This window comes from Anopheles marshallii, chromosome 3, assembly GCF_943734725.1.
Source record: "Anopheles marshallii chromosome 3, idAnoMarsDA_429_01, whole genome shotgun sequence".
Taxonomy (NCBI): Eukaryota; Metazoa; Arthropoda; class Insecta; order Diptera; family Culicidae; genus Anopheles; species Anopheles marshallii.
In genome coordinates this window covers 24,141,167-24,150,776 of record NC_071327.1, presented here as the reverse complement: position 1 = coordinate 24,150,776, position 9,610 = coordinate 24,141,167, and positions in this window count along the sequence as shown.

Genomic DNA, 9,610 nt, shown 5'->3' with positions numbered 1-9,610 from the left:
TGTGACTAAGAGGTTTGTTGTTCGTTTTGTTTTTTTGGTTTGGTGAAACACTTTGGGGCTAAATTTGGCGGATGGAGAATATGCGGTGTGGGGATTTTTTTTTCTTGTCCAGTGTGGGCAGGACAACCTTAGAGGGTGCATTATTTCCGGCAATGAAAACAACACCCCGAATAGTGTCTAGGAAAGAGAAATAAAATAATAGCCGGAGATACTTTGACGGATTGCAGGAACTACCGCCAGTGGACCATTAAAATGGTCTCAATTAGCGATTCGATCTCGCCCCGCTTGATCTATCACCCCTGAGGCTTAGCAACATTGTTAAACAGCCAGCTGGGTTCCTTTTTTCTTTGGCGTCTCTTAATGGATAGTTAATTTGATTCCACCCGTAAGAAGCGTGTTGGTGAACGCAAAACTTCACCAGTTTGCTTCTTGTGTTTTCGAACTTTCAAATGTAAGAAGATTGAATGTTTGGGTAGGGCCACCTAGCCCAAACATAGCCACGTGTACTGCTACACCGCCCGAATGATGAAACGATGCAATCATGTATTCGCAAGAAAACATGAAACGATGCCAAAAGGCAATACCTCACAACGGGTCGCATGTCCATAAGACGTCCCGAGCCAAGGGGAAACGTGACAAAGATGGTGCAATGTGTGTATGTGTGCAAAGCAGTCCGTTCACGCTGGTCAGCCGATACCGAAACCGTACTATGCAACATGCAACTTGCTTATCCTACTGGCACGGTAAACCATGAGTCATTTGCAGTGGTCAATGCAACCGACCGGAGACACACCTTAAGCCTTCAGCGGAGGGACCCAACACACTGTCCCGCAACTGCCCCATTGGCCTTCATTCGATGACGAGCCGGACAAAGAGCCCAACAAGAATGCGGTGGCATGGTGGTGGAAAATTTATTTAATAAGGAGATAATTCGTCACGCCCGGCGGTAGGAATTGGATCGGAATTTCGTTGGTCGTTTCGCTTTTCTGGGGCACCTTAAGCGTTCGATCATTTGTGTTGCTGGTCCGCTTTTGTCACTTGCTTTCCAATCAATCAGCCACGGTACCTAAGTAACCTCGTTTTTATGGATTTCTTTGCGACAGTTCCGTACCGATAATTGAATTTTACCGTTGGGGAATGGTCACTGTGGAGCCGCTTGAAATGTTACCGGTGAAGTTTCTCCGCAATGGTGTGATCGTACGTTCCGGTATTATCGCCAACTCCCTTGAGAAGTGTTAAGCTTCACTCAATTTCCATTTGCTCTTAGGACGTCGTCACACCAGCAGAGTGACCTCTAAGCGGCACAGCCATCAGCTACTATCTTAAGCTGTGACAAAGAGCAGCGATTATGTCAACCTTCGAATCCGGATCAACTACATCAACCAATCACGGGCTGTTGCGAGTTAGACGAAAAAAACCCGACTCAACCATGTTAATTTGCCGTAGTTCTCCCGGAGACTAGCAAAGATCTACGTCGAACTAAAAAAAACAAGATCACTTTAGCTTTTAACCTCAGTAATCAATCAACCCCTCAAAAATTGCATCCGTTACAACCTATCATATACAGAGCCCTGTGGGCATGCACACGTTCACACCTTCCCACGGAAGCTCTGAGTCTGTGTATTAGACATGTCCTTGGTAAGAGTGACTTCATGCATAGCCCTACCCAAGCAACAGAAACATGCTACAGACCAGATGTGGAGGCTCTTCAAACAGCACCAGAAACAGTGAGTCAACTTTGCTCACTGAGTATGCCTGTCAGTGGCATACTGACCACAAACTTCTAATGGTAGCATAGCGCCGGAATCTATTCAGACTCAACTCTCTCAATCAATACCTACACAGTTACTGACAATCAACATGGTTATGACTCACCTAACGTGCTCTGTACTAAAAAAAAAAGTAAATAATCAACCTCCAACGCTACTTCCCGGACAACCTTAAGGCTGTCTATTTATGTGCACAATCGTTGCAAATGGCATTTTTTAGTAGCTGAAAAAAAATACGGCCACCTTCGTTATGGAGTTGTATTTTAACGGTACACCTTCTCACTTTTGGGATACCCAAGCTCACCCTCGAGGACGCGTACCAGGTTCGTAACTGCACGTTCAACAGGTTGAGTAAACAGTCGCTTTCATAAAAAAAACTCCCACCCCGCATGCTAGCCGCCCGACTAATTGTGATATAAATTGTAAATCTATTTTCGCAACATCATCATTTTATCAGCAATTGGGCGGAGAGTGCGATGGCGAGCGGCCGTTTAGATCGTTCACTGCAGATAGATCCGGTTCCGGTCCCTGTGCAGTGCGCAGCGTTCCACGATCGGAGAGATTGTTGCATGGAAAGTCGTAACCGTTCGCAAAACTTATCCCACCGACTGGAACAGCAGGCAGGACGGTCGAATCGCAGCCGGCTGAAAATATGCTGCATGCTACGGGCGCTATACGCTCTGAAAACTTTGGCCCTCCCTTTCACCATCACGCCTTTCAGCCCTGCCTCCGAGCACGCCCACCGATGCGCTCTCGTTGCGCCCGTACATGCAATCGGTGAAGTGGAGGATCTGGCCAGGACAAAAACCACCGTCAAACCGGACCTGCCCGGCGACAGCTTTATCCCCACAAAAGCAACAGCGGCGACTGACCGTTGGATGGTCAGTGTGCTGGTTTAAAATTTTTGCCACTGGCCGTCAGTTCGGTTCGCCAATTATCGACCGGAGTGTTTTTATTACATTTTATGTGCGCTGTGTGTTGCACTATGTGTGAATGCGTGTATGTGGCTGCCGATTTTCCCCAGTGCCGAAAGTTGTTGTGCACCACATCTCGCTTGGCGCGATCTGCTCGATGGAAGTTGGTCATGGAGATTTGGACTCTTCTGGGCTTTTGGGCTACGAATACGAGTTGGTAACGTACTCGTCCGATAACGGTACGGCCAAACCAACCATATCGTGTTTGCGTTACAATCCTTTCCTGGGGTTTGCTTTCCTTTTTTATGTTAACCAAGGGATTCCCGTCGGTCGCTCCATGACCTCCCCAATCCACACTCGATCCCACCCCGGAGCACAGGACAATTCGGCCAAAGGATTGAACGAGAAAAGTTGTTATGCATCCCAGTGCACCAATCAATGCCAAAGGGGTAGAACAGCAAGATATTTCCGGCCGGACATTTTAAATGTTATTATCCACCGAACCGTACTGTGCTATCATGCCGACATGTCCGGTACCGACATGATGAAAAGTACACCACATATATTGCGCTGACTTATTTTCTCATCGCTAGCACCATAACATGCACCCGCCACAGGTTTTTGGTGTAGGAAATCAATGCAAATAAACATTACCCGGTCGATTGTGGTCTTGTCTGCTCGAAATAATAAAAAAGTACTCATTTCAATTCTCACATAACAGTTGGATAATGTCAAGCAATTCAAAACACACAACGACACATTTGATTGGACTCGGTGTACAATTTTCCGAACCACCTTAAGCATATCAGTTCTGTTGACATGAGCAATAATTAGCGTCACCACGTAATCACGCTGGGTGTGTGTGAATCGTGTTGGAAAGATCTGAGCTAAATTGTCACCACAATTGTACATAACTCTTATATAACCTATAGTGAGTGGTTTGTGCATAACCCACTAATAAGTTGCAAGATAAATAAAGATTGCTGGCACGTTTCCATATTTTACGCTGTTGAAGTTTGCGAACGGAATCAGTCGAATAAAGCATGGTGGCAAAGTCATTTCGTATCGTACCCGTTATTAGACTTGACATCAGGGAGTGTTGGATTCTAATTTTAAGAACCAAACATTGCTTGAATGCTTGAAAGGAGATCATCATTGGTATATGTTTGCCTTCATTCTAAATATTATTTTTTTAAGTAGTAAAAATGTTGAAAAGTTTGGAATTTGGGGCGTTAAGAATAAATAATAATATTTTCAAAACTAAAACAGAACTCTGATATATAGATATTACATTGGGTATGTTTTGGTAGACTAATTACGTCATTTGAGTGGAACTGTAAAGGTTCAAGTTTCGTAGGCATTGAAGATAGCATCCACAAAAGAAAAAGCATGTTATACCTAGACTTAGATGCTTTGATGATGTAGATATGAGCCGTCTCTCACAACTCTAACTCCTCGAGCCTATTTTATAATAGTTATTGTACTTCAAACAAGTATAATTCATTCCGGGTCGTTCTTCTTGCATCAAAAACAGGTTGAATTAATTAGCTTTATTGTTTGGTTATGGCAATTTCATTTCTTTCTAGTTGTCTAGAATTCCGTATCCTGCTGAATATAGCTTAGAATATCTTAACACTCTCGCAATTCAGACAGACAATATATACAAAATGACAAAAATGATGAAAGGCTATTATCGAACCGTGTTTACTCTAGTTTCTGTTCTGTAAGATAGTAAGAGAACTACTGAAGCTTTGAAGCACATTTTAGAGGTTTTAAATTATATTAAACGATTGATTAAATTGTTTCAATATCACCAAAACATCCCTCAAAAAGCAATTCATATCAATTACAGATATGTAAAGCTAACGTAACCGTTCCATTACAAATAAACAAAGCCATAGAAGCTGTAAAAGCAAACAGAACACCCAAAGCAAATCGATCATTCACCTACATTGGAAGTCTTACTCGCCTCTTCAAAACTCCACAAGAGATAAACCGTGGAAGCTGCAGGTTAAACTGTTGCCTGTTTGATTTACCAACAATCCGGCGGTGGCACAGCGTTCGCACCTTGCGTGCTGAATACAAACAAAACCCCCATCCACCCAAAGCAAACGCTACACTCAAAAGAAGACTCAAAATGAAGAGAAAAACAAAAGACGACATCCCCAACCTGCTCCGCATTGCTAAATGGGTTAAATATTTGAGTGCCGAATGGTTTTAATAGCTGGTCCGCACCCCGCCAACAGCTTCCCACGCGAATGGCGGCCGTTATCAGTCGGCGGTCGTTCGACTTCCATTCAAAACTATTCAACATCGCCTGAATCGCGCAATACTCATCCGATTCTCTTCGTTGTACGTTACCATCGCCACACAAATAGAAACCCTGACATTGATTTAGGAAAATTAAAGAAATAAAAAAACGCAGTAATGTTAAAAACGTGAGCAAACGTCGGCATTCCGAGTGGAAAAACAGTGCGATGGGATGGGGATGGACAGGAAAAATATGTTTTCCATGCCAATGCACCATGGTGCTCGATGGTTGCTCCTTCTCTTTCTCGCTCGCTCGCTGCCTCTGCATTTGTCTAATTTAACACCACCAACAGCTGAAATTGTAATGGAAAGGAGCTCTTGCAAAGCTTTATCTTCGTGGGCACCATCACCACAGAGTTGGCCAACTAGCACAGAAAAAAAAAAAACACACAGAAACATGAAAACAAAATAGCCGGTTGGTCGGCGGGGTTCGTGGAGTGAGCGAAACGGGCGTTTGTCGGAATGCTTGCACTTCAACATGAATGCGAAACAAAACAATCTGACAGAGTAGCAACACTCACTGGGAACAATCGCTGGGCCTAGCTGTTCCGCGTGATAACGTGCAACCGAAAACCGCGTCACACGGTAGCAAAAATTGCCTGGCTAAACGTAACGAAACCATACCAAAAAGTCAAACCCGCGCGCGAGGGAATCCGGCTGTGAGATGTAGGTAAAGGTCGGAAAATACGGCAAAACTTTAATTCACTCGCTGGACGACCTTGCAACGGTCTCACGTTTCGTAATTTCAGGGAAGCCTGCAATGTGTACCGGGTGGTTTCGTATCTCGTGAGATTTGTTACAACGGCTCCGAAACAAGCTCACCAAAGCTTTGAAACACGACCTGATAGAGTACGACCAGAATCAGGTAAGAACTCTACTGCTCTACTCCACTGCTCAACACAAAACGCTCTAGTTTGTTCTCTTTTTTTTGTTAGATTCTGTTACAAACATTTCACTATTTGCACTAAATGCCAGCTTCTAGTTACATACTTTCCTGCACACCAACTCGTGCCGCTACATCAATTGACCCTTACGAAACTTCACCTGGTAAAGCAAAAGGTTGCTGGATAGCGTCCTCTAGAGAGCAACCGAAAAAGAACGTTTGATAACGCTACGTGACACACTGAAAGCATGCAGAAGCTCGTCTATCTACCTCATCCCAAAGATGCGGGTGGCCTTGCCTGCTGCTCCGTGTTCTATTGCGCCGTCGTGTAAGGGCTTAACACAAAAATTAGTATGTCGTTTTGTTTGCTAATTGAACCGTTGAATTCTTTATTTTTCACCCCCATTCTTGCTGTGCATGCCGCGTTCGTTGGGTTTGAATAACCTCAAAACAGATGGCTTTTTTCGAGCCGTTAGAACCACGTAACGCCGTGCTGAGTGGCTGAGAAATAAAAGTCATCTTCGTGACGGCATCCGCTACTGACACACTTTAAATGGTAGGGCATGAATTGAAGCAAAGCTTAGCGTTGCCCGCAAACGACACGTAGGAGTCGACGTCAGGGGTTCAAAATAAGCACTGAACTCACCACAACTGACGCAATGTTTTGCAACAATGCGTGACGTGTCGCAGCTGATGCTAAAAGCGGGAAGAAATAGCTAACCATGAAACGGTAAGGTGAGAAGGCAATTGAGTGACTGTTTTACGTGCGTCTTCTCAACTATTTAGCTCAGAATATGAGAGTTCTTTGTTCCGAGATCATCTCAGTTAGATTTCTGAGTAATTTTGACAATAGCCATCTTTGTTGTATGTTACCAAAATGTTTGAAATGGAGTTTTAGCATCTTAATGCTTTAACAATTTCTTTTGGAACTTCCAAATTAGATTGCTATAACATATTTGTACTAAACTTTGTCGCTAACCTCACAAGTATCAACGGAGTTTAAAAACCAGTTAAAGAGCCTTTCAAACAACGTTGAATTATAAAAGAAGAAGCTTCTTTCTTGATTACGCGATTGATATCAACTCTTGAACCCTATTGATGGGTTTTTATCAATACGATCATGACTTCAGGAGAAGATGTCTGTACTAGCAGATTTTTTTTTCACATGTTTCCTATTTGGTTGACTCATTTATTGAAGTCATCTCTTAGTAAAAGCTCGTATGAGCTGTTCTATGTTGTTTCAAAGATATCTGAAGAATTTAAAATGCCTTTCCATTGTATCTTCAATTTGAAATTATTTCACACCTCTAAACAAATTCGATCTCCATTTCATGTACATACACACAGGCTCAATCCATCTGAAATAGCGTGACGTACACAAAGCAACGACAATAAAAAACGACCCTAGGGATGACGTACAATAATTTTTCCAAATTGGTAATCATTAATTACTGCCCATCACACTTCACGATGCATTACTCAATTCAAACCCTATAATGGATATTTTCACTCCTCTCCAACCATTGAAAGCTGCAATTATAAGGCCAGCTTCATAACCAAAATAACTCCCATACACTGGTCAGTGTTTTGTTCCTTGTCTGTTTCTTCTCCTTTACAAAACGACGATCATCAACTTCAAACCAACCGCCATCCTTTGAACGTGGTTATGCGAAAACTAAAAACGATCGTCACTTGAAATCGATCTTTACACAATTCAAGTTCCCATGCCAACATATGTCTACTACCGTTTACTGATTGCACTACATGGACGATCGTCGTTGGAGATTTCGCGTTGGCGACGTCATGCTTCCTGGAATTTGAGGAATGCACACCAAACCGCCATGAAGCGCTCACAAAGATGGCTTCTGGGTTTGTTTTGTTTCCCCTTACAATTCCAACTTCCAACGTGATCGGTTTGTGTTTTGCATTCTACAAAAAGAAAACATCGCGCCCAGCAAGCAGATCTCGCCGGTGGCACATTAGAACAGAATCCGTAAAACAAGCTGCAACAACAACAGACTTCAACAAAAGTGAAATAATAACAAAGAAGCAAAACAAAGGAAGTGCAAAAAAATGGTCTGGAAGATCTTTTTTTTTTTGCTCTTAATTCCAATCGTTCAATAGCCTACCGGTTGAAACCAAAACAGACCTAGCAACGACATTCTTCCGCTCCAGATTTTGCACATTCTTCGCAGACACGCTGTTGTTCTTGTTTTGTCGGGTTGCAAAACACACCAAGCAGACGAGCTTAACGGTTGAAGCAAAGAAAGAAAGCCACCTCTGTTTGGAAGAACGTTCCGGTTGTTGGTTTTGCTGTACAAACAACTCGCCAATCTTCATGTCATTTACATTTTACAGCCAGCCTTGGAGACGGTATCGATGCAAACATTCCATCTCTCGATTATTGCGACCACGGGTCCGAGTGGTTTAATGAAACAGATCAATCCTTAAGCTGCGGCAGCGGTCGGTCGCGGGATTCTTCATGCTTCGCGAAACCCCTTTGAGTGTCTTGCCTTCTTTCTTTAGGGTGGTGTTGCGCACTTTCTCCACCTTATGCCCTCCTATGTCCTACAGGCTTTACGGTTTCGGGGGGCAACACTACACACACATATATATATTCAACCACACCAAACATTCCACGCGTGCGTTGGATAAAGCTTAACTTTCCATTTTCATTTCCAAACGATGCGCATCGGGTCGAACTATGTTTAGTAGTAGGTAACTCCTTCCTTCGTGCGGTCTCTATTTCGTTTCGTTAGACGTGTCGGTGAAGGTTGGCCAGGTCAGCCCAGTTCAGCGAGCATCAAGCAATCCATTGGACACCGGATGTGGTATGTTAACCTTCTCGCTCAATGCATTCCTTCCGTTAACGAATCCCCGCGCAAACGCGACCATACACATTTCCGAAACAGCCTCCGGAATTTAGCTCTAAAGACGTACGTAATCCAGTGCTATAAAATGGTTGTTTTTGTGTGTCGATTCCGGGTTAAAGAAAGGAGCTTTGCATAAAACGGAAGCTTTTTAAGTTAATAACAATCAAACAGACTGTATGCGAATAAGAGCTTCATTTAAGAGGGAGTTCCGGAATCATTTTTAGTGGAACATGTTTTAAAAATCTATTTTCGATAACAAGTCTCAACCAATTTGCGTACTCTGGCACTGATACATAAAATATGCATTTACAAACCTTGTCCTAATTGTTCAACCTCGCTTTTTCTGTACGATAGCTGGATAGTCGAGACCTTTCAAGAACCGCAAGTTCACAGACACAGTGGCTTAACTATCGTTAGCATGCGCACTCGAGCGTAAAAAACGCATTCTGCAGCCCTTCGATCGGTACACACTTTCCCGTACGATCAGCCAGAAACTGGTTTTGCTTTCCCCCATCTTCCCCGCCCTGTCCCCGTCCAGTCTAGGGCCGGGTCTTGGGTAACATCTGCTTGCTGCAAATATTCCTGAACAACTTCCACCGATAAGCTTCTATTCGATGCGGCTGGGTGGCTCACTTGGTGGGTTGGCTGGCCACTGTGCACCATTCTACCAAACGGCCATTGACATCGACGCATGTTGCGCGGACACCCTTCTGCACAACCGTAACCGTGTTCCGCGAACAAAGCAATACTCATAATGCAGATTTTCTGCTACAAATGTTCGTGATCGTAAATGTGCCCCTTCGTGGTGCCTATGGATACTAACCGTACGTACACTTCATAGGCATACTGCCGTGATGTTGG